Raw genomic sequence first — 19,219 nt, forward strand, 5'->3', positions numbered from 1 at the left:
CTCTTGCAATGATAGAAGATTACTTGTGTACTGAAAAAGATTTTGGGACTTAATGGAAATTTTTGAGGCCCTAATATGCTATTCGATGCCCTTGCTATTTCAAAAAGTGAATTGCAACCCATTGAAAGAACAAAAAGAGAAGGCTTTTAGTTAAATTAGTTTATGCCTTGTCTATTCTGGATAACATTACTAACTTCCAAGTCTTCTAGAATGACCAACACATTTTTGAGCTCATTATGTTCAACGGTCTTTCCAAAGGACAAGAGATTGATGATACTCTCAATGATAAACCTGAGGATGATGAGCTAGAGGATGAAGATAGGATTACAAATTTGAAGTCTAATACTATTCCTAAGCAGATGGTAGTGATTCATATAATCTATGTATGGAAGAAGATCCTAAGATGGTGAAAATTGGAAAGGCATGTAACCCTCAAGAATGAGAAAATATGCTTCAATTTCTTACGAGATACAAAGATATCATAGCATGGAGTTACAAAGAACTCAAAACATATGACCCTGCAATCATCACTCATGACATTCTATTGAAGCCTGATGGCAAACCTTTTTGTCAAAAATAGAGACTGATGAATCCCATTATTGAACCACTAATAATGAAAGAGGTCTTGAAGTTTCTTGATGCTAAAATTATCTTTCAAATTTGATATTTGACATGGGTTGCTAACTTGGTTCCAGTAAGGAAAAATACTCGAGAAATTTTCCTTTGTGTGGATTTTCACAATTTGAACCTAGCCTCCGAGAAGGATAACTACCCTTTGCCCTCACTTGATGAAGTATTGCAAATTATGAATGGGTCTAAAATTATGTCTTTTCTAGATAGATATTCATGATACAACCATGTGATGGTCAATGAGAAAGATAGGTTAAAGATTGCATTAAAAAAAAAATGGGGAACTTTTGCACATAGAAGAATGCCATTTGGATTGATCAATGCATGAGTACCTTTCAAAGGGCCATGAAAAAATAATTCAAAGGGCTGATCAATAAATGTATAGTTATCTATATGGATGACCTAACCATTTTTTCAAAAGATCGAAGTAGCCATATTGTTGATTTAAGACAAGTTTTCAACATATGTCAAAGATATGGCATATCTTTTAATCCTAAGAAGTGTTCATTTGGGTTACCAAAGGAAAAATTTTGGGGCATGTTATTTCTAAAGCTAAGATATCCATTGATCTTAAAAGTGTAGAAGCTATTCTAAAGTTGTCACCTCCTCATAGTCGCAAGGAGCTCAAATCTTTCTTTAGAAAGATTAATTTTGTACACAAGTTCATTGGTGGATTTTCTAAGATAGTACACCTGCTCAATAACTTACTGAAAAAGGGAGCAAAAACTGAATGGGTTCCTGGAATAAATAAATCTTTCCAAGACATCAAAGTAGTTATCTCTATGGTTCTAGTACTTGTAAGTCCAGATTATGAGTTGCCCTTCAAAATCTATTTGTTTTCTTTAGAACATTCATGTGCTAGGATTCTTACATAGAAGAAAGATAAAGTAGATGAGAGACCCATCACATTCATGTGTTGTCTGCTAAAGAATGCTGAATTGAACTACTCCAATCTTGAAAAATAATTTTTTTCCTTGATAAAGGCAATTAAGAAATTTTACCATTACATACTCAGGAGTAAGGTATATGATATTGTGCTAGATCCTGTAGTCAAATAATTACTAATGAAAAATTAGTCAGGTGAAAGACGAGGAAAATGGATGGCTTTATTACAAGAGTTTGATTTGGAAATTCAACCAATGAAGCTGGTGAGAGGACAAGGACTGGCCAATATGATAGCTGATAATGAGATTGATACTGGAAATGAAATTATATTTGATGATGAAATCAACATTGACCATGAAAAAAATATCACAATGTCTCAAGTAGATATTGATCAAGGAATAATCATGAATGTTTAGTATTAAGATATTGTCTACTATCTTTTGTAGAATCAATACCCTAACAGGATGAATAGTTATCAATGCAGAGGACATAAGATGAAATGTGAATCCTAGTGCTTCAAGATAGGAAACTTTATAAAAGAAACTACGAGGGAATTTATTTGAAGTTTTTGGGATGCGAAGAAGTGAAGGAGGTGTTGGAACAATATCATGATAAGTATGAAACAAGACATGGATCAACAGAGGCTATGACCCATATCATTTTGAGACTAGGTTACCTCTAGCCTAGAATCTTCAAGGATACATTTGAACATGTATGTTCTTGCCACATTTTTTAGACAAGTACCAATAGAGAGAGAAATCCAACTATGTCACTTCAACCCATATTTGAGACAACCTTTTTGCTAAGTGGGGGCTGAACTTTATTGGACCAGTAAACCCACCATCATCTACATGATATATGATTGTCCTTGCAACTATAGACTATTACACACACTAGAAAGAAGCTAAAAAAATTCAAAATTGCATAGCAAAAGTGGTTACTAATTTCTGGAGGAGCATATTGTTGCTAGATTTTGAATGCCATTCTTCTTGGTATACAATAATGGGTCATATTTCACATCAATCTTCCTTACTCAATGGGCATTAGATAATCAGGTTATAAAAAAGTTCGCATCTAATTACTATCCCCAAGGGAATGGTGTGGCTGAGTCCACCAATAAGAACTTGATTATAGTGATAACGTGCTTGCTAAAGGAGAACCGAAAAGATTGGCACACTTAGCTGAAATATGCATTATGGATAGATAGAGTCAAGATCAAAAATTATTTGGGAACATCTTTACATCTACTCATCTATGAAGATGAACCAATATTCCCACTTAATCTTAGGATCCCAGTTTTGAAATTCATGAGAGGTTATACTAAGGATGCTGATAGAGTTCAGATCAGATTGACGAATCCCTTGGGTATTGGATGAGAAAAGGACAACTTCTTTAGAGCATATTGTGAAACATTAGGGTGTCATAAAATGTTGGTTTGAAAAATGAGCCACTATCAAATATTTTAGAATATTTGACCTTGTTCTTCTGTGGGACAAGGAAAAAGAAAAGCCAGGTAGTCACACCAAGTTTCAATGCTTGTGGATTGATCCTTATCAGATTGCAGAGATTTTGGGAGAAAATACTTTTAGCCTAAGTTCGGTACAAGGGGAATTGGTCCCATTGCTACTCAATGTCCAATTTCAAAAACATTATTTCGAGGCCTAAAAGTGGGAAACATTTCAACATAAAATAAAAAATTATTTTATGCATGTGTGTTTAATTTCAGCTATGTGTTTATTTTTTGCAAGTGTCTTTGCTTTCAGCCGTATGTTTGCTTTCAAGTTGTATCTGTCTTTTCTAGTTAGTCTGGGAGTTGTTTGCAATCAAGGCCTTTTCTTGATGCATTTAATAAATCACTCCATTTTTTTGACTTTAGGGAAGAGGTATATTTTTTTCAAAGCATTTGAATGATTTATTTTCTTGTATGAACTGAAAACAAGTGTTACTGGTAGTTGTAAAGGATTTTTAGTTTTAATATTGGAATCATAGATTGATAGCTCTTAACACTTTACAAACTTAAAAATTGACTATAAAAGTGATTTTTGAATCTAGGTTGAGAGTAAGAAGGAGAAATTCAGAAATTGTTGGTTCAAACAAAGGGTTTCTTCAAGGAATTGCCAAGATCCCTATTTGGCATGGGACTTTTCCAAAAAAGTTCATTAAAAGAGGAACACAAGAGCTATCAACTAAAGAATGGGACCGAAAAACAACACCAATTCCATGCCTACATAGTCTAAGCATGGTCAAGGTATAGAAGAAAGAAAAATGAAATACAAAAGGTGTTCAAATATAAAGATTCCAAACCTTTCTAAAAGGTAATCAGATAAAAGGATATGCACTCCCAAATAGCAATCCTATGCAAAATTTCTTCAAAGAAGAATCAAGTGGAAACATGTGAGCTCCATGAAGAAAATTAAAAGGGATTACCAAATACTCAAAAAAAATGAATTGATAACTCACAAAGAGCCCTCAAAATGGATTCTCCCATCTAGTCAAATAGTGGTTAAAAAGCAAGCTTTACAAGGACTCCTAATGAATGGACCTATGTAGTGAAAGATTTTCTCCAAGTTGCTAGATACTCATGAAAGACTACACCTTCATATATAAAAGGAAATGAATACACTGAGCACACATTGAGCTTGAAGATTCAAGATTCTTAATTTTGACTATCAAGGGACTTCAAAGCTACTTGAACTATTAAGAATTTAGTTGTCACTTGACACAAGTTGGAAGAGTGCTTGTTGTGGGGCTATTTGTTGTAGTTTCACAATGCACACCCCATTTTCGTAGAAAATGGGGGATCCCCTAGTTTTGAAATTTCTATACTGGACTCCTAGTCTAGAGCCCTAGTCTTTTTTCACCCTCCCAAGAGTCTAGGTCATACCCTAATCACTGACTAAGTAGGTTTAAGCAGTTGAAAAAATGGAAAACTAATATTTTTGTACTTACATGTTTTTGAAGTGTGCACTAGCACACTTGTCCAATTGCGTACTACACCCCCACTTTGGCAATGACCCTCAGAGGTTGCACACCTTCTAAGGTATCACTTGCAAAGGTGCACCCTAGGTTTGGGTCTATATAAGACCTGACCCACTTTCCCATTTTCTCACTTTCTCCCTCACTTCCTTGAGTTCCACACCTTCACACTTGTCTCTTGTGCGTAATTGTGCTTCCTCTCTCTCCACTTCCTACACAACACAACAAAAACGTTAGACATCTTTGATAGAGGAGCACACATTGCACCTCCATTAGGTGTGCATATGAGCACCTTCACATAAACCTAAGATCAAAAACCTTACGAATAAAGACAAACAAAAAACTTAGCTCCTAAGACTTATGAAGGTGTGCACATGCACACCTCCATGAGGAGCCTTATGAAGGTACACACATACACACCTCCATGATGTGCTCATGTGTGCACCTCCATGACCACAAGGGAAATCAAGAAAAACATAGACCTTCTCCCCCAATTAGCATTGTACACCCACAACTACACACCTCACTAAGGTGCGTAGGTTTGTAGGTGTGCAACTGTGTAAAGAGCCATTTAAAGGCTAAATTTAGTGCACTAGTGCACCTATAAGGGTGCACTAGGTGCATTGAAGTGCATAATAGGGAATCTTGAGGGGGGAAGTTCTTTATCATGTGTTTTGAATAGTTTTTACCTATTTGGGAGTTAATCTAGAGTCCATTTTAGGTCAGTTTTTACATTTTGAGTTATGTATGTCCTTTTCATGCAGATAAGATGACATCCTTCTCATTGTTAATGGCAAAGAAAATGGCTTTTGAATACAACATCTCACCTAATGTTAATCCAATCCTTAGAATTGATAGTGACCCTTGGAGATCACTATGTGACTAAAAAGAAGGTTGTCAAAAGTATAACTAGAGAAATAGTCTTCGACCTATGACCTCAGAACATAGAAAAGGTGTTTCACCTCCCAAGAGTGGATAAATAATTTCAAATCTCATATGATGGATTAGAGAGATGGTATAGAGAAAATGAGAAAGAGGCAAAGGAAAAAGCTCAATCCTCTTTTCTGATTGACAGAACACTAGTGGGCTGCCAAGTGGGGAAAATTGATATGACAAGGGGATACATGAAGGATGATATTGGATATGCAATTATACTTTTGAGAAGAGTCATGGGCCTTCCAGTAGTAGGTCACCTTCAGATGTAGATGGTCCATTTTATTGAAACCATTAGAACAACAAAGATGCCAATTGATTGGGCTACCATCCTAAGTGACAACTTGGATGAGCAACTAGTAGTCGCTAAAGCAAACCCATGCTTCCATATGGCATCATATATGGTGTACTTACTACTGGAAAGAACCAAAGATTATCCAGGCCTTTACAAAAAGGGAAGCACATAGGATGAAAATGCTTGGCCCTATGTGGGATACCCACAATTGGTAAAGAAGAAGCTCCCATCATAAAGTGTGGAATATAGAGTGGTGAATGATGGGTTTATTTTTGCAATCATTAGGTTCATAGAAGGAGACTACATAAAGAGAATGTTAGTAGATGTAGTAGCCAAGATTACAAAAATAGGCATCTACTACATTCAATTCAAAACGTTCACTCTTGAATGTAATAAGAAGCCCCCAAGATACCCATCAGATTGGCTCATACTCTTGAAGATTGAGCAAAAACTGACTTCTGCATATGATAGAGTGAGAAAACAATGTAAGAAGACATGGGTATGGCCCATCACAATTGGTACCTTTGAGGTGAAGTAGAAGGAAGATATTACCATGTTTGATTCTCAGTGGGATCAATGTCCCTTGGAAGAATATAACTCCCCTCGCCCTTTCTTCGACAACATTAGGATGGTGCAAAATTTGGTAAGGAAACAATTTATACATGTTGATTTTTTGGAATATTATTGGATAAATGCATTAGATGACTATGATGTTCGAATAAGGGATTATTGTAGGATGAGTCTATACTTTGCAGAGAATGTGCTAAAGATGAAGGTTCCTTTGAAGGCTGTAGAAAAGGATCCAAAAGAAGTAATGGATCCTTTATACAATAGAGATAAAATGTATGACCGAATGATTATGAATGCTAAGATAGGCTAATATGATAATGATGACATAACTCATTGGGCTAGGAAAGTTGTTGAAATGAAAAAGAAATGGATCAAGAAGCCATTTAGAATGGATCTTGTTCCTAAAGACATACCCCTATAAGCTAAAGATAGGCCAATAAAACACAAAGTTGTGAAGGTCACTATGCCAACCTACCTTGCTCAGTCCTCAATAAGGCCAAAAATAGTTCATTAGCATAAGCGAGAGGTTGAGTAACTAAAATATAATTAGGGCAAGAAGAGGAAGAGGGTACCTCCAAGGGAAAAGAGACAAGAAGCTCAAGCTCAAGATACTCCACAACAGGTACAACCTAAACATGCACAAGCTAAGCCTCAAGCACAAGAGCCTTCAGAGAAGGCACAACTAGAACAATAGGACGAGGAACAAGTAGAGGAGTAGAGTGTTCTACCAATGATAAATGAAAAGGAAGAAGCCTCCCCCTCTACTATGAAGAAAGAAATAATGGAAAAAAATGTGGTGGTAAGATAGAGGAGGAGACTAAGGAGAAAAATACTCCATCCCCATAGGTTCCTAAGACCATCCTAGAAGCCGAGGATGAAGAAGAAGAGTAACAAATAGAATTTTACTTCTTAAGCCAAGGAACCCACTCAACTAAATCTATAGAGGAAGAGAGGAGAAGAAGATCCAAAATTTCACCTCCATTTGCTCAAAGAGAGCCTATCCAAGTGTTAACTTCAAAAGATAAACAACATAAGTATATAACAGAGATGGAAGGTGAAGGAATTGATGTCTTCAACCTTTCTAACTTCAAATTTATGCCACTAGGAACTGAGATGGTAGGTGAAAAGATCAAAGATAGCCCCATGAGTGAACCCTTAGGAGAGGATTGAAATAAATTGCCACCACTACTTGCAGGACTTTTGGGCATTCCACCACTACCATCTTAGGATTTGGCAATTTTGGATAAAGGGTCAGTAACTCCACTTCCTCTGAGCACTCAAGAAGGGGTAGAAGAAAAAATAACCAAGGAAGGGGAGTTCCAATAGTAGCATGTTGGTGAAGTATTTGAGTAAGGACAAATACTAGAAGAATCTCAACAAACTCAAGATATGGAGGCTAGGACCTTAGTCCAAAAAGAGATAGAGAATCCCACTGAAGATCTTCAACATGAGAAGACTCCAAAAAGGAGTGATAAGGGAAAAGAGCCCACTCAAGAACCAACCTCTTCAGCCAAGTACATGTCACCCATGGGTACTACACCAACATGGATGAAGAGGGAGGTTATATTTCATCAGATGAGGTAGCTGGACCTGATAGCTGAGGAAGGAATAAAGGAATTGATCAAAGAAGTGAAGAGGCATGAGCCACCTAAGGGTGATGTGAGGATACTGGCCTTCATAATGAAGATCCAAGATCATGACTTTCTTGTACATATTTCCATTCCTCTTCCTCATGCCGATATTGAAGAAATGACTCCTAAAGATTATCAAATTAAGGAGGTCATGTTGGGAAGGCCCATGGTGGATACAACCAAAGTAATGATCACTACGAGCATGAAAGAAATGTTTAGGCACATGGACCAAGATGAATCAAAACTGATAATGTTGTGAAAGTAGAACAAGCTATTAAGAGGATACTTGATCAAAGTTGTGGGCCCCATTGACCTAGAGAATCTAGAGATCATTCTATAGGGACATTAGGAAGAACGGGAATAATAACACTATTGGATCCATTTTTGGAAGCATGTTAGCAATGGCATGACATATTTGAAGAGAAAGGAGTGTAGATCATACAGGGAAATTTGAGCTTGATGCACCACATCCAATCAAGTGTTGACAAGTTGATTTCTATAGTAAACTAAGATTTTCGGATGATTGATGAAGTACATAGCTAGCTAAGGACTTACAAGCATTAAAATCAATAAAAGTTCAAAGGTATTGAATGCTAATGGAGGTATATGATGCAACCAAGTTAGATAAGCTTAATGATTGGGTAGAGAAAATATCTATATGTAATAAAGTTATGGAGGGATTGCATGAAGAGATCTAGTGGATTAAAGATAAGGCTCAAGAGAAATTTTTGGATGTGGAGAGGTATTATAAGACCACTTGTCTTGAAATTTTTGAGGATGATTCAAAGACCAAGCTTTTTTTAGTGCAATCAATAGTTCAAAATTTTTGAGGAACTTGTGAAGAAGCTTCATCAGAAGATGACATTAGACAAGCCTTCAAAATTGAAGAAGCATTATTGGAATTGGATACTAAACTTGAAGATTTTGTAGAGACAAGGATAGAAGTCAACAATTACTAGCTTTAGATCTAGTGGAAGCTATCCTCATGGCTGAGATGATAGAGAAGCTTAAGAATAAACATCCAAGCATCATTTTGGTGTAAAGAGGGAAAAAAACCCAAATGCTAGAAATCAAGTTTTGACGATCAGGAAAATTTTGGATTTTTGGAAGCTGTCACCAAGGTGTGAAGATGCACTTTCCACAAAGGTGGGCTGACAATTTTGAGTAAGAAGAAGTACACTGACATTTAATTGATAGTTCCTATTTTAGAACATTTCATGTGCTGAAAACACATTTTGACAGTTGTTTTTCTCCTAGAAACACCTAGAGAAGGATGAGCTTCCATTTTTAGAGCTTCTACAGACTTCCATATCATCTTACAACTACATTCTTCTTATCTTCTCATTATTATTTTCTTTTGTGTATTGTAAAGGCTCATGCACCCATTAATTGATATAAACAATGGTAGAGACATACTTAGCACCATTTAGAGAGTTAGTTTTTATATAATTAGAATTCGTTTAGTAGTTTTTAGCATAAGTTTTCATTTTCAAAGCTATCACTCGTAACACAAAAGGAGGAGATGATTTCTTATAAATACATGGATGTAATATGTACTCCAGGCTATTATTTTGATGCAATAATATATGCTATTAGTGCTCACATTTTGAGTATAGTTATTCTGTCTAGAGTATGCTATTTTTTTGAATGTGTGTTCATAAATAATAATGGAGAAAATGGTTTTATTGTGTTGTTATGATTGTGTGATCTTTTAGTTTTTGTGTTTGCCTCATGTTAATGAATTCTATTGATGTAACAAATTGGAAAAAGCATCATCTTTGTTCTTGCATATCATCTTGTCTCACATGATTACACTTTCTATGGCCTTGTGATTTGATGAAACGTGAAATATATCTCATTCTATATTAAGTTCCCATCAATGATTGCATCAGTGGAGTTGAGGAAGTGTTGCTCCTAATTTCATTGGTTTCCTACCCAATCCTTTTGAAAATTTAATTAACAAACATGTTGTTACTGTGGTTTATGTCTTGTAGGAATTTTTATTTCATTTATTTTCTTTAAACTCTCATTACCTTATCTTTGTTATTTTTTTTCTAACACTTGGTATAATATGAATTCATATAGTTGCATCGATAAATTGTATTCATTATAAAAATAGAAAATACCAAAAACATATCTCTTTCATGGTTACTTTTTCAAACAACAATAGATCAAACAGATTATCTAAAATTGTTCAGAACCAACAAAGGCCTCCTTATGAACATACACATTTATCTTTAATTGAGAAAATTTCAATAGGTTGCAAGATCGTCCAGAAGCTTGGAGTTGATCCTCGATCAACTTTTCAAGAGAGGGATTCATAAGGATCCCTACCATTCAACATTGTGCAAAATGACAACTCAACAAAACCTTACAATTTTTTTCTTAACTTAGACTATTTATTATTATTTATTATATTATAATTCTAAATTATCAATTTCCTCTAAGAAGATGATAACCAGATAAGAAATTATTTAGACTTTATTCTTGTAAAAGACAATGTACTTAAGATGATAAGTTATTTTATTATACATGGAAAAATATTTTAATAATAAAATTAAACCATCACCTTAAAGAATAAATTCGTAGGAGTTTTCTATGGTAAAGCATTGTTAGCATGAATGCTAATGATACTACATTGGGGGAGTATTCTAAGCATTGGAGAGTATTGACATGTTGCATTCATGACTGTGTTTGTCATTTATGTCAACATAGCATGATTTCTATAAAGACTGGCTGAGTAGCAGACATAGATCTTAATGGTATGAACAATGATTTGATTTATCTGGTGATGCGCAGTCATGGACATGTTCTACACTGTGTCCTGATGACATGGTTGAGTGCACAAAATCTAAGTCAAAGATGTATGGAAGTTATATGTGATTTATAGAGAGCAGTTCAAAGATAGAGTATTGGGAATGCAATTCCTAATGTTTGTTTTCTCTCTTACATCTAAGATGTCATGAGGAGATATGAAGTTAGATAGTGGCAGAGGAGAGTCAGTTGATGATGTCAGTGAGTGTGCAAGCCCTAGTATCACAATATGAAGTTTTGTATAGACTGTGAGCTGACAATGCTATTTTAATTGTAATTAACTAATTATCTTATTATAATTAATTGGTAAAGCCTCAAGGCTAACTCAAGGAATTATTATGAAGATATGGTATAAAGAATAGATGTTTTTTTTTGCAAGTGTGTGGAAATTCTATTGAAGTGTGAAGTATGAAAAGGAACAGAGTGCTTACTAATGCATGTAAGTGATTCAAGGGATTATTGGATGTGAGTGTTGTGATATGGTTACAAGATCAGAAGGATCATAGGTCTGGTTGGTAGGAAAGAAGAAGAGGAAGGAAGTACATTTCATTTCTATCATTCTATAAGGAATAATACATAGATCATTTGGATAGTGTGTTCATTGATCTTGCCCTTAAAGCTATTTGGGTAGTGGGTCTAGCTATCTTCCACAACTCCTAACAGGGTTGGAATCTCCTAACATGTATTCAAAGTCTCCTAATAGGGACTCATATGTACTAAATGTATTCATAGACTCCTAACAAGGTCCATCCTCTGACAAGGAATATTTATGTTAGTACATTATCTTGTGGGTACCATCCCCACTAGGGTTTTCCCCCTGATCAAAGGTTTCCCTAGTTAGCATATTTGGTGTTATTATGTATTAGTATCTTGTTGTGGTTTCAATTTATATTTCTCATATGGTTAAGTTTTTTTAAGGCTGATAATTGTGATAATAGTTGGATAATTGATTCACCCCCCTGCCCTCTTAGTTATATCAGCAGACTATATATTCTAATAATTGGTATCAAAGCATTAAGTCCTTGATGGATAAGCTTAACAACTTTGGGAGATCAATGGTGAATCTTTTCAAAAAGGATAGTCCTAGATTTGATGGGGCCAATTATGACAATTGGAAGGAGAGGATGAAGACTCATCTATTATACATGGCTCTGGGATATTGGATCTTTTTCAAAGAGTAAGAAGAAAATTTTTGAAGAAGAAAAGCTTGAAGGATGTTGTGAAGATGAGAGAGATTTATTCATGTGTAACATGAGATCAAGAGATGCTCTACTATCAGCTCTTCTAGAGAATGAATACAATTAGATAAAGTCACTTGAAACATCTTATAATTTTTGGAAAGCATTAGAATCTACTTTTGAAGGTGATACAGATGCAAAGAGAATGAGATTACAAAATTGGATATGTGCATTTCAAGATGCTAAGATGATGGAAGATGAATCTGTAAGAAGTTATATTAGTAGAATATCAGAAATTGTTGCAGGAATTTAGTCTCATGGTGGAACCAATGAATAAGATGAAGTAATATGGATTTTTTTTGAAAAGTTTGACACCACCATTCAAGCAAGTAGCTCAGATGATTCATCTAGTAATGTCTTGCACTAAGAATTTCACAAAGGAAATGTTGCTTGGAATATTAGAATTCGTAGAAGTAGATCTGAGATAGTATGGAGATATAGCAAGAGTTGCCCTAAACATTTGACCTAATCTAATAAGGAGTGCAAGCACATGTGGAGATTTCACTGGTAGCATTAGATCTGATGAAAAAAAAGAAGATTGAGGAAGGAATAGCCCTCCTTGTGAGAAGAGAGAAAGATGGTAAGAAAATATCTAAATGTTGGACTTGTGATGAATTTGGTCATTATGCATCTAAATATCATAAAAGAGAGAAAAAAATACAAGGGAAAGTTTAAGCCTAGAAGGGATAGAGATAGAAACTATTTGTATGCAAGTGAAGATGAAGAATCTAATGAAAAAGGTCAAAGTGAAAGTGATGATGAATTAGGATTTGTGGCTATCAAGGAAGACAATCTTGCTAGAGAAATTAGAGAAGAAAGAGCTCTAATTTCCCAAGTGGAAGAGAAATGTGATTGGATAATAGACAATGGTTGTTCACATTACTTGACTAGTGATATGAATAAGTTTGTGCAGTTCAAGAATCATGATGGACGTATTGTTAGAGTTGGTAATAATGCAGCCTGTCATATAACAGGAATTGGATCTATTACTCTTGATGGTAAAATAATACTGATGATGTTTTTATTTTATTTTATGGATTGAAGCATAACTTGTTGAGTGTTGGATAGTTAGTGGATAATGGTTATCAATTATAGTTCACTGAGAAGACTTGCATTATCAAAGACATAGATGGTAAGCTGATTGAAATAGGCACTAGATCTAGAGGTAATGTATTTCAGTTGAATTCCATTGAAATGACATGTTTGGTAGCTAAAGTGGACAACAGTTGGTTGTGGCATAGAATATTCTATCACATAAACTTTGATAATATTGTGAAGGTTAGTATCACTTTTGTAGTCAAAGAATTGCCTAAGATTATAAAGCCTACAATTGTTGTGTGCAAAGAATGTATTTTGGCTAAATATAAGAAAGTATCATTTCCTAGAAATAAGTACACTACCACAAATAAGCTAGAGATCACTCACACAGATCTGAGTGGTCCCTCTAGAACAAGAGGATTCTATGGTGAAAGGTACTTTATGATTTTTGTTGTTGATTTCACTAGAATGATGTGGGTAGCATTTCTTAAAGATAAATCTGAAGATTTTGAGAAGTTTAAGATATGTAAGAATAGAGTTGAGAATGAATCGGGTGTTAAGATAAAGGTATGAATAAGACACCTTATGAACTATGGTTTGGTCATTCAGCATCAGTTAAGTATTTTAGAATATTTGGGAGCAAATGTTATATTAAGAAAGATGATGATATTGGTAAGTTTGATCCAAGAAGTGATGAATGTATATTTCTTGGTTATTTATTGAAAACCAAGGCATATAAATGTTTTAACTATAGAACTAAGATAATAGTTGAATGTGCAAATGTAAAGATTGACAAAAATTTTGGAACTAAGGAAAAGATGATAGGTTATAATTTAGATGAAGAAGAAGATAATTCTAGAATTGTTAAACATAATGATGAAGTTTTCTTTAAGACTAACAATTATTTGCAGAATGATGTACTAACTATTGAACAAAGAAGAGAGGAAATATCTGAACCTAGAGAAGAGATAAGAGTTGAGATGTCAACTCCTACCCCTAGTAGAAATCTAACAAAAAATCATCCTCCCGAGTAGATAATTAGAAGCAAACAAAAAGGTGTGACGACAAGAAACAAAGTAAACAAGGAGATATGTTTCATATTTTAAGTTTAACCTAAGAGAACAAATAAACCATGTAACGATGATCATTGGATTCAAGTAATGAAGAATTAGGTCAGATTGTGAAGAATAAAACATGGGAGTTAGTTCCTAGACCTAAAGACAAGAATGCAATAGGAACCAAATGGGTATTCAAAAACAAGATGAATGAGCAATGAATAGTTGTGAGGAACAAGGCTAGACTTATATGCAAGGGATATTCATAGCAAGCAAACATAGACTATGAAAAGACATATGCATCTATGGCCAGAATGGAAGTAGTATGGATGTTCTTGGCTTATGCAACAAATAAGAAGTTCAAGGTTTATCAGATGGGTGTTAAATCAACCTTTTTGAATGGAGAACTTGAAGAAGAGGTATATATTGAGTAGCCTAAAGATTTTCCTTTATCAAAAGAAAAAGACATGGTATGAAGACTTAAGAAAGCTCTATATGGTATGAAGAAAGCACCTAGGTATGGCAGATAGTAACTTGGATTTGAAAGAGGTTGAGAATGGTTTGTTGATTATTGTAATATTTTTTTATGACATCATTTTTGGAGGTAATGATGAAGCAAGTGATAAGTTTGCTAAAGAAATGAAGAATGAGTTTGAAATGAGCATGATAGGAGAAATGAAGTTTTTTCTAGGATTGCAAATTGTGTAGAAGAGTGATGGTATTTTTATTTCACAAGCTAAGTACTTGAATGATTTCTTGAAAAAGGTTTTTTTTGGAAAGTTGTAAACCTATTGAGAAGAAGAAGTATAGATCCATGATTGCAAGTTTGCAGTATCTAACTCACACTAGACCAGATATAGAAAATACAGTTGGGATTGTAGCTAGATTTTAATTTGATCCTAAGGAGTATCATTTTGTAGCAGTGAGGAGGATATTTAGATATTTGAAAAGAAACATATGACTACAAACTTTGGTATGATAGATCAAATGATTTCACTTTATGTGCATATACTGATGTAGATTAGGTAGGTAGTGTGGATGATAGAAAGAACACTAGTGGTGGAGCATTCTTTCTTGGAGGAAGATTAGTTTCTTGGTTAAGAAAGAAGCAAAATTGTATCTCATAGAGTGTTGCTGAGGTAGAGTATGTTGCAAAAAAAAATAACTATTATCAATTTATGTGGATGAAGCAGATGCAAAAGGATATCAAAATTGAGTTTAAAGAACCTATTATCATTTACTTTGATAACACATGTATAGTGGGTATGTCTACGAATCATGTATTGCATTCTAAGACTAAGCATATATCTATTAAGTATCACATATTGAGAGAGAAAGCACCAAAAAAGAAGATCAGATTAGAGTATGTGAGTACTAAAGATTAGATTGAAAATATATTTACGAAGCCTTTGCCTAAAGATACATTTTAGTACTTGATAGACATGCTTGGGGTTATGCCCCTACCTACTTCTTAGTAGATGATGCAGAGAGTCCATCAGTCTAGTGGTACATCGCACTATTATTAGCTTGGACTAAATGTTTATGCTTCTCGTATGGGGGAGTATCTATGATGATCTGAGTCACTAAGGACTCTTGGTATTTGGTATTGAATAGTGTCTTTGGACACTCGAGCTGATTGAAGACTTGGTGCAACATATTAGCAATTGGTATGTTGTAACATTGAGATTAAGGCCTTTGACATTGATGTAAATGGGGAAGAGCATGCATGAAAAACATCTCTTAAGGTATGGGGGAGAGAATAATTCCTAAGTATGGGGGAGAGAATATGCATGAAGGAGAGATATCTCTTTAGAGAGATTTAGAAAGATTCATGAAAGGAAGCAAGAATATGCACTTGATGTATTATGAATTGTTTAGTGTGAAGTAAACAATTGATGTCTAAGTAGTAGGAGTATGCACCTGTTGTGATTGAGAATTTTTATCATGTGGACAACCTATGCTGGTCAACAACAACAATCGAACACTATTTGGTATTCTTGGAACTTAGATATTTTTTAATCTATGTTGCCATAAATGACAAAAGGGGAGATTGTTAGCATGAATGTTGATGATACTACATTGGGGGAGTATTATAAGCATTAGAGAGTATTGAAATGTTGCATTCGTGACTGTGTTTATCATTGATGTCAACATAGCATGGTTTCTATAAAGACTAATTGAGTAGAAGATAGAGATCTTAATGGTACAAACAATGGTTTGATTTTCTAGTGATGCATGGTCATGGACATGTTCTACATTGTTTCTTGATGATGTGGTTGAGTGTGAAAATCTAATTCAGAGACATATAAAATTTGTACCTAATTCATAGAGAGCAGTTTAGAGATAGAGTATTGGGAAAGCAGTTCCTGATGTTTGTTCACTATCTTACATCTAAGATACAATGAGCAGATGTGTAGTCAAAAAATGGTAGAGAAAAGTTAGCTAATGACGATAGTGATTGTGCAAGCCCTAGTATTGCATGTGTGAAGTTTTTTATAGACTGTGAGACTACAATGCTATTGTAATTGTAATTAATTAATCATTTTATTATAATTAATTGGTAAGCCTCAAGGATGGCTCAAGGAATTATTATGGAGATATGGTATAAAGAAAAGGTGTTTTCCTTATTTGTAAGTGTGTGGAAAATCTATTGAAGTGTGAAGTGTGAAAAGGAGCAAAGTGTTTACTAATGAGTGTAAGTGATCCAAGGGATTATTGGATGTGAGTGTTGTGATTTGGTTACAAGATCAAAAGGAGCATAGGTATGATTGACACGATAGAAGAAGAGGAAGGAAGTATATTTCATTTCTATTATTTTGCAAGAAATAATATAGAGATCATTTGGATAGTGGGTTCATTGGTCTTTCCCTTGAAGCTATTTGGGCAGCAGGTCCAACTGTCTTCCACAACTCTTGACAAGGTTGGCACAACTCCTAACAAGGTTGGAATCTCCTAATAGGGAATCATATGTACTGAATGTATTCATAGACTCCTAACAAGGTCCATCCTCTAATAAGGAATATTTATATTAGTACTTCATCTTGTGGGTACCATCCCCACTGGGGTTTTCCCTCTGATCAAGGGTTTACCTAGTTAACATATCTAGTGTTATTGTGTATGTGTATCTTGTTGTGATTTTGGTTTATATTTCTTATATGGTTAAGTTTGTTTAATGTTGATAATTGTGATAATAGTTGGATAACTGATTCACCCCCCCCACCCCCCTAGTTATATCAACGAACTATATATTCTAACAAGCATAAGGTCAATAAATTAATAGTGGTATTTTGATACTATCACGTGTACAAGCTTCACTTTCACCACCAAAAGGTTGGGCACTTAGTTCCAAAACTTATTTTATCAATTTATAATATTGGTAAATTCTTATGATATTAGTAAATTCTTCTGATAAAATCTTCTACCCACATATATCATCAAAGGAGTATGCACTCAAACTGAATTTAATAAAACTTTGACTTTACACCTAAATTAAAGCCATTAGAGACTCAATCCACAAACTTGAAAATTGAATCCACCTTGATCTGTGCCATAAGTTGGCAAATACAATTTCATTTTTGGAAAAACAAGTGCCTAAATTTTCTCTATCCCAAAAGGCAGGAACCAGAGCTCGACCAAAGCTCTTGTTGATTTAAGAAATTACAAGAACTTCTTTATCAAACTATTAAAATTAAAATTAATTGATAATGAATGAATAAAAACAACAAAATTGTTACATAAAAATTGGAACTTATCATCCAAAATTTACATTGTAAAAAACTAAAACTAAAGATCTAAAATGGGAAAACTAAAAAGGAGAAACTACCAGTACCTTTCAAGCCTTATGTGAAGTTTATGCAAAAAGGGCCCATTGCCTTAATCCATAGCCTTCACAAGACTTTCAAGTAGTTTTTTTCATTTCCCGAGCTCCATACCTATGACATCTATTTGGTGGAGAAGACCATGTCCTCCCTCTGAATCTTAGAGAAGGGATGTTCTTATGTAGTCATATGTGGAAAGCCTCTCTATAGCGGCACATTTGAGATCCTCCTCACCATCTTCTTGGTGTTTATGTTGAGACCCAAATGATCTTGAAAACTCCTCTAATGGTATAGAAATGGTCATTCTGATACACTCACCTCCTATATAATTTATACTTTAATTTCAAGCTAAAAATTATGTTTAGATGGGTTGGGGTTTAGTTCAATTGGTGAAATCTTTTTATGATAGACATGACAATACAAAGATCAGTTTCTTCCAACCAATGTAATAGTGGAGGATGTGTTATGTTAGCATCACTAATCACTTAAATGGTTTACCAAGCACACATAAGTTTAAGTGGAGGTCTACCCATTCCAACAATATAGAAGAACTTAAGCTTCAATGCCAAAATACTTTCTAAGACAACATAAGATTACTAACATTGTGATCCACATTCTACTTCACACTCATTTCCTATATAATTTCTACCTTACCTTTTAGTAAAACTCAAGTTTTAGTGGATTCAGGGTCTAGTTTGATTGGAGGCATGCATGCTATCATGAAGTTCAGTTTTTCCCTCAAATCATTGTAATATTTGAGATACTGTAGTGCTAGCGCCACTTGTTACTTTAAAATTTTTACCAGACAAATTACAAATTTTGAAGAGAACTATCCATTCTTACAATCTTTAAAAATAATCAAGCTTTAGTGTGAAAATACTTACTAGATCAAGATACAAATACATTGTGATCCACATTTCAAAATCAATTAAAGAGGTCATAGTGGGTATTTTGTATTAAAGATTTGCCAACATTTTTAATAATTGGTCAAAAATCAAATATTTGACCAATAGGTGTGATGGATTCTAACATGGAACTTTTGGTAGTTTTCCCACCATTTATTTTCTCATTAACACTTTATTATGGCCTACCCAAATACCACTAAGAAAGTTGTCAGTTAACTTTAATTTGGTTAAGTGTCTGACATGTAGCTTTGTTTCATTGGAAAGTTTGGTTGTTGCAAGCCTTCAACATCATAAACATAGAGCAACTGAAAATGATTTCCATCCATTCTAGTAGCATCAACAATAGAAAGGGAAGTGAATTTGAATATGTTTCTTATAGGATGAATCTTGGCTATCCTTACAATGAACCATTTACTTTATTATATAGTATG

General features: G+C 34.4%; 1 pseudogene; it reads right to left on the reverse strand.

Annotated features, from left to right (window-relative positions):
• The window catches only part of LOC149580680 (pleiotropic drug resistance protein TUR2-like), a 79,779-nt pseudogene extending 61,592 nt beyond the window's left edge, over window positions 1–18,187 (reverse strand).
• Window positions 18,188–19,219: the final 1,032 nt, after the last annotated feature.

Source organism: Cupressus sempervirens, chromosome 1 (genome assembly GCF_028749045.1).
Source record: "Cupressus sempervirens isolate cs-2001-9-10 chromosome 1, ASM2874904v1, whole genome shotgun sequence".
Lineage (NCBI taxonomy): Eukaryota > Viridiplantae > Streptophyta > Pinopsida > Cupressales > Cupressaceae > Cupressus > Cupressus sempervirens.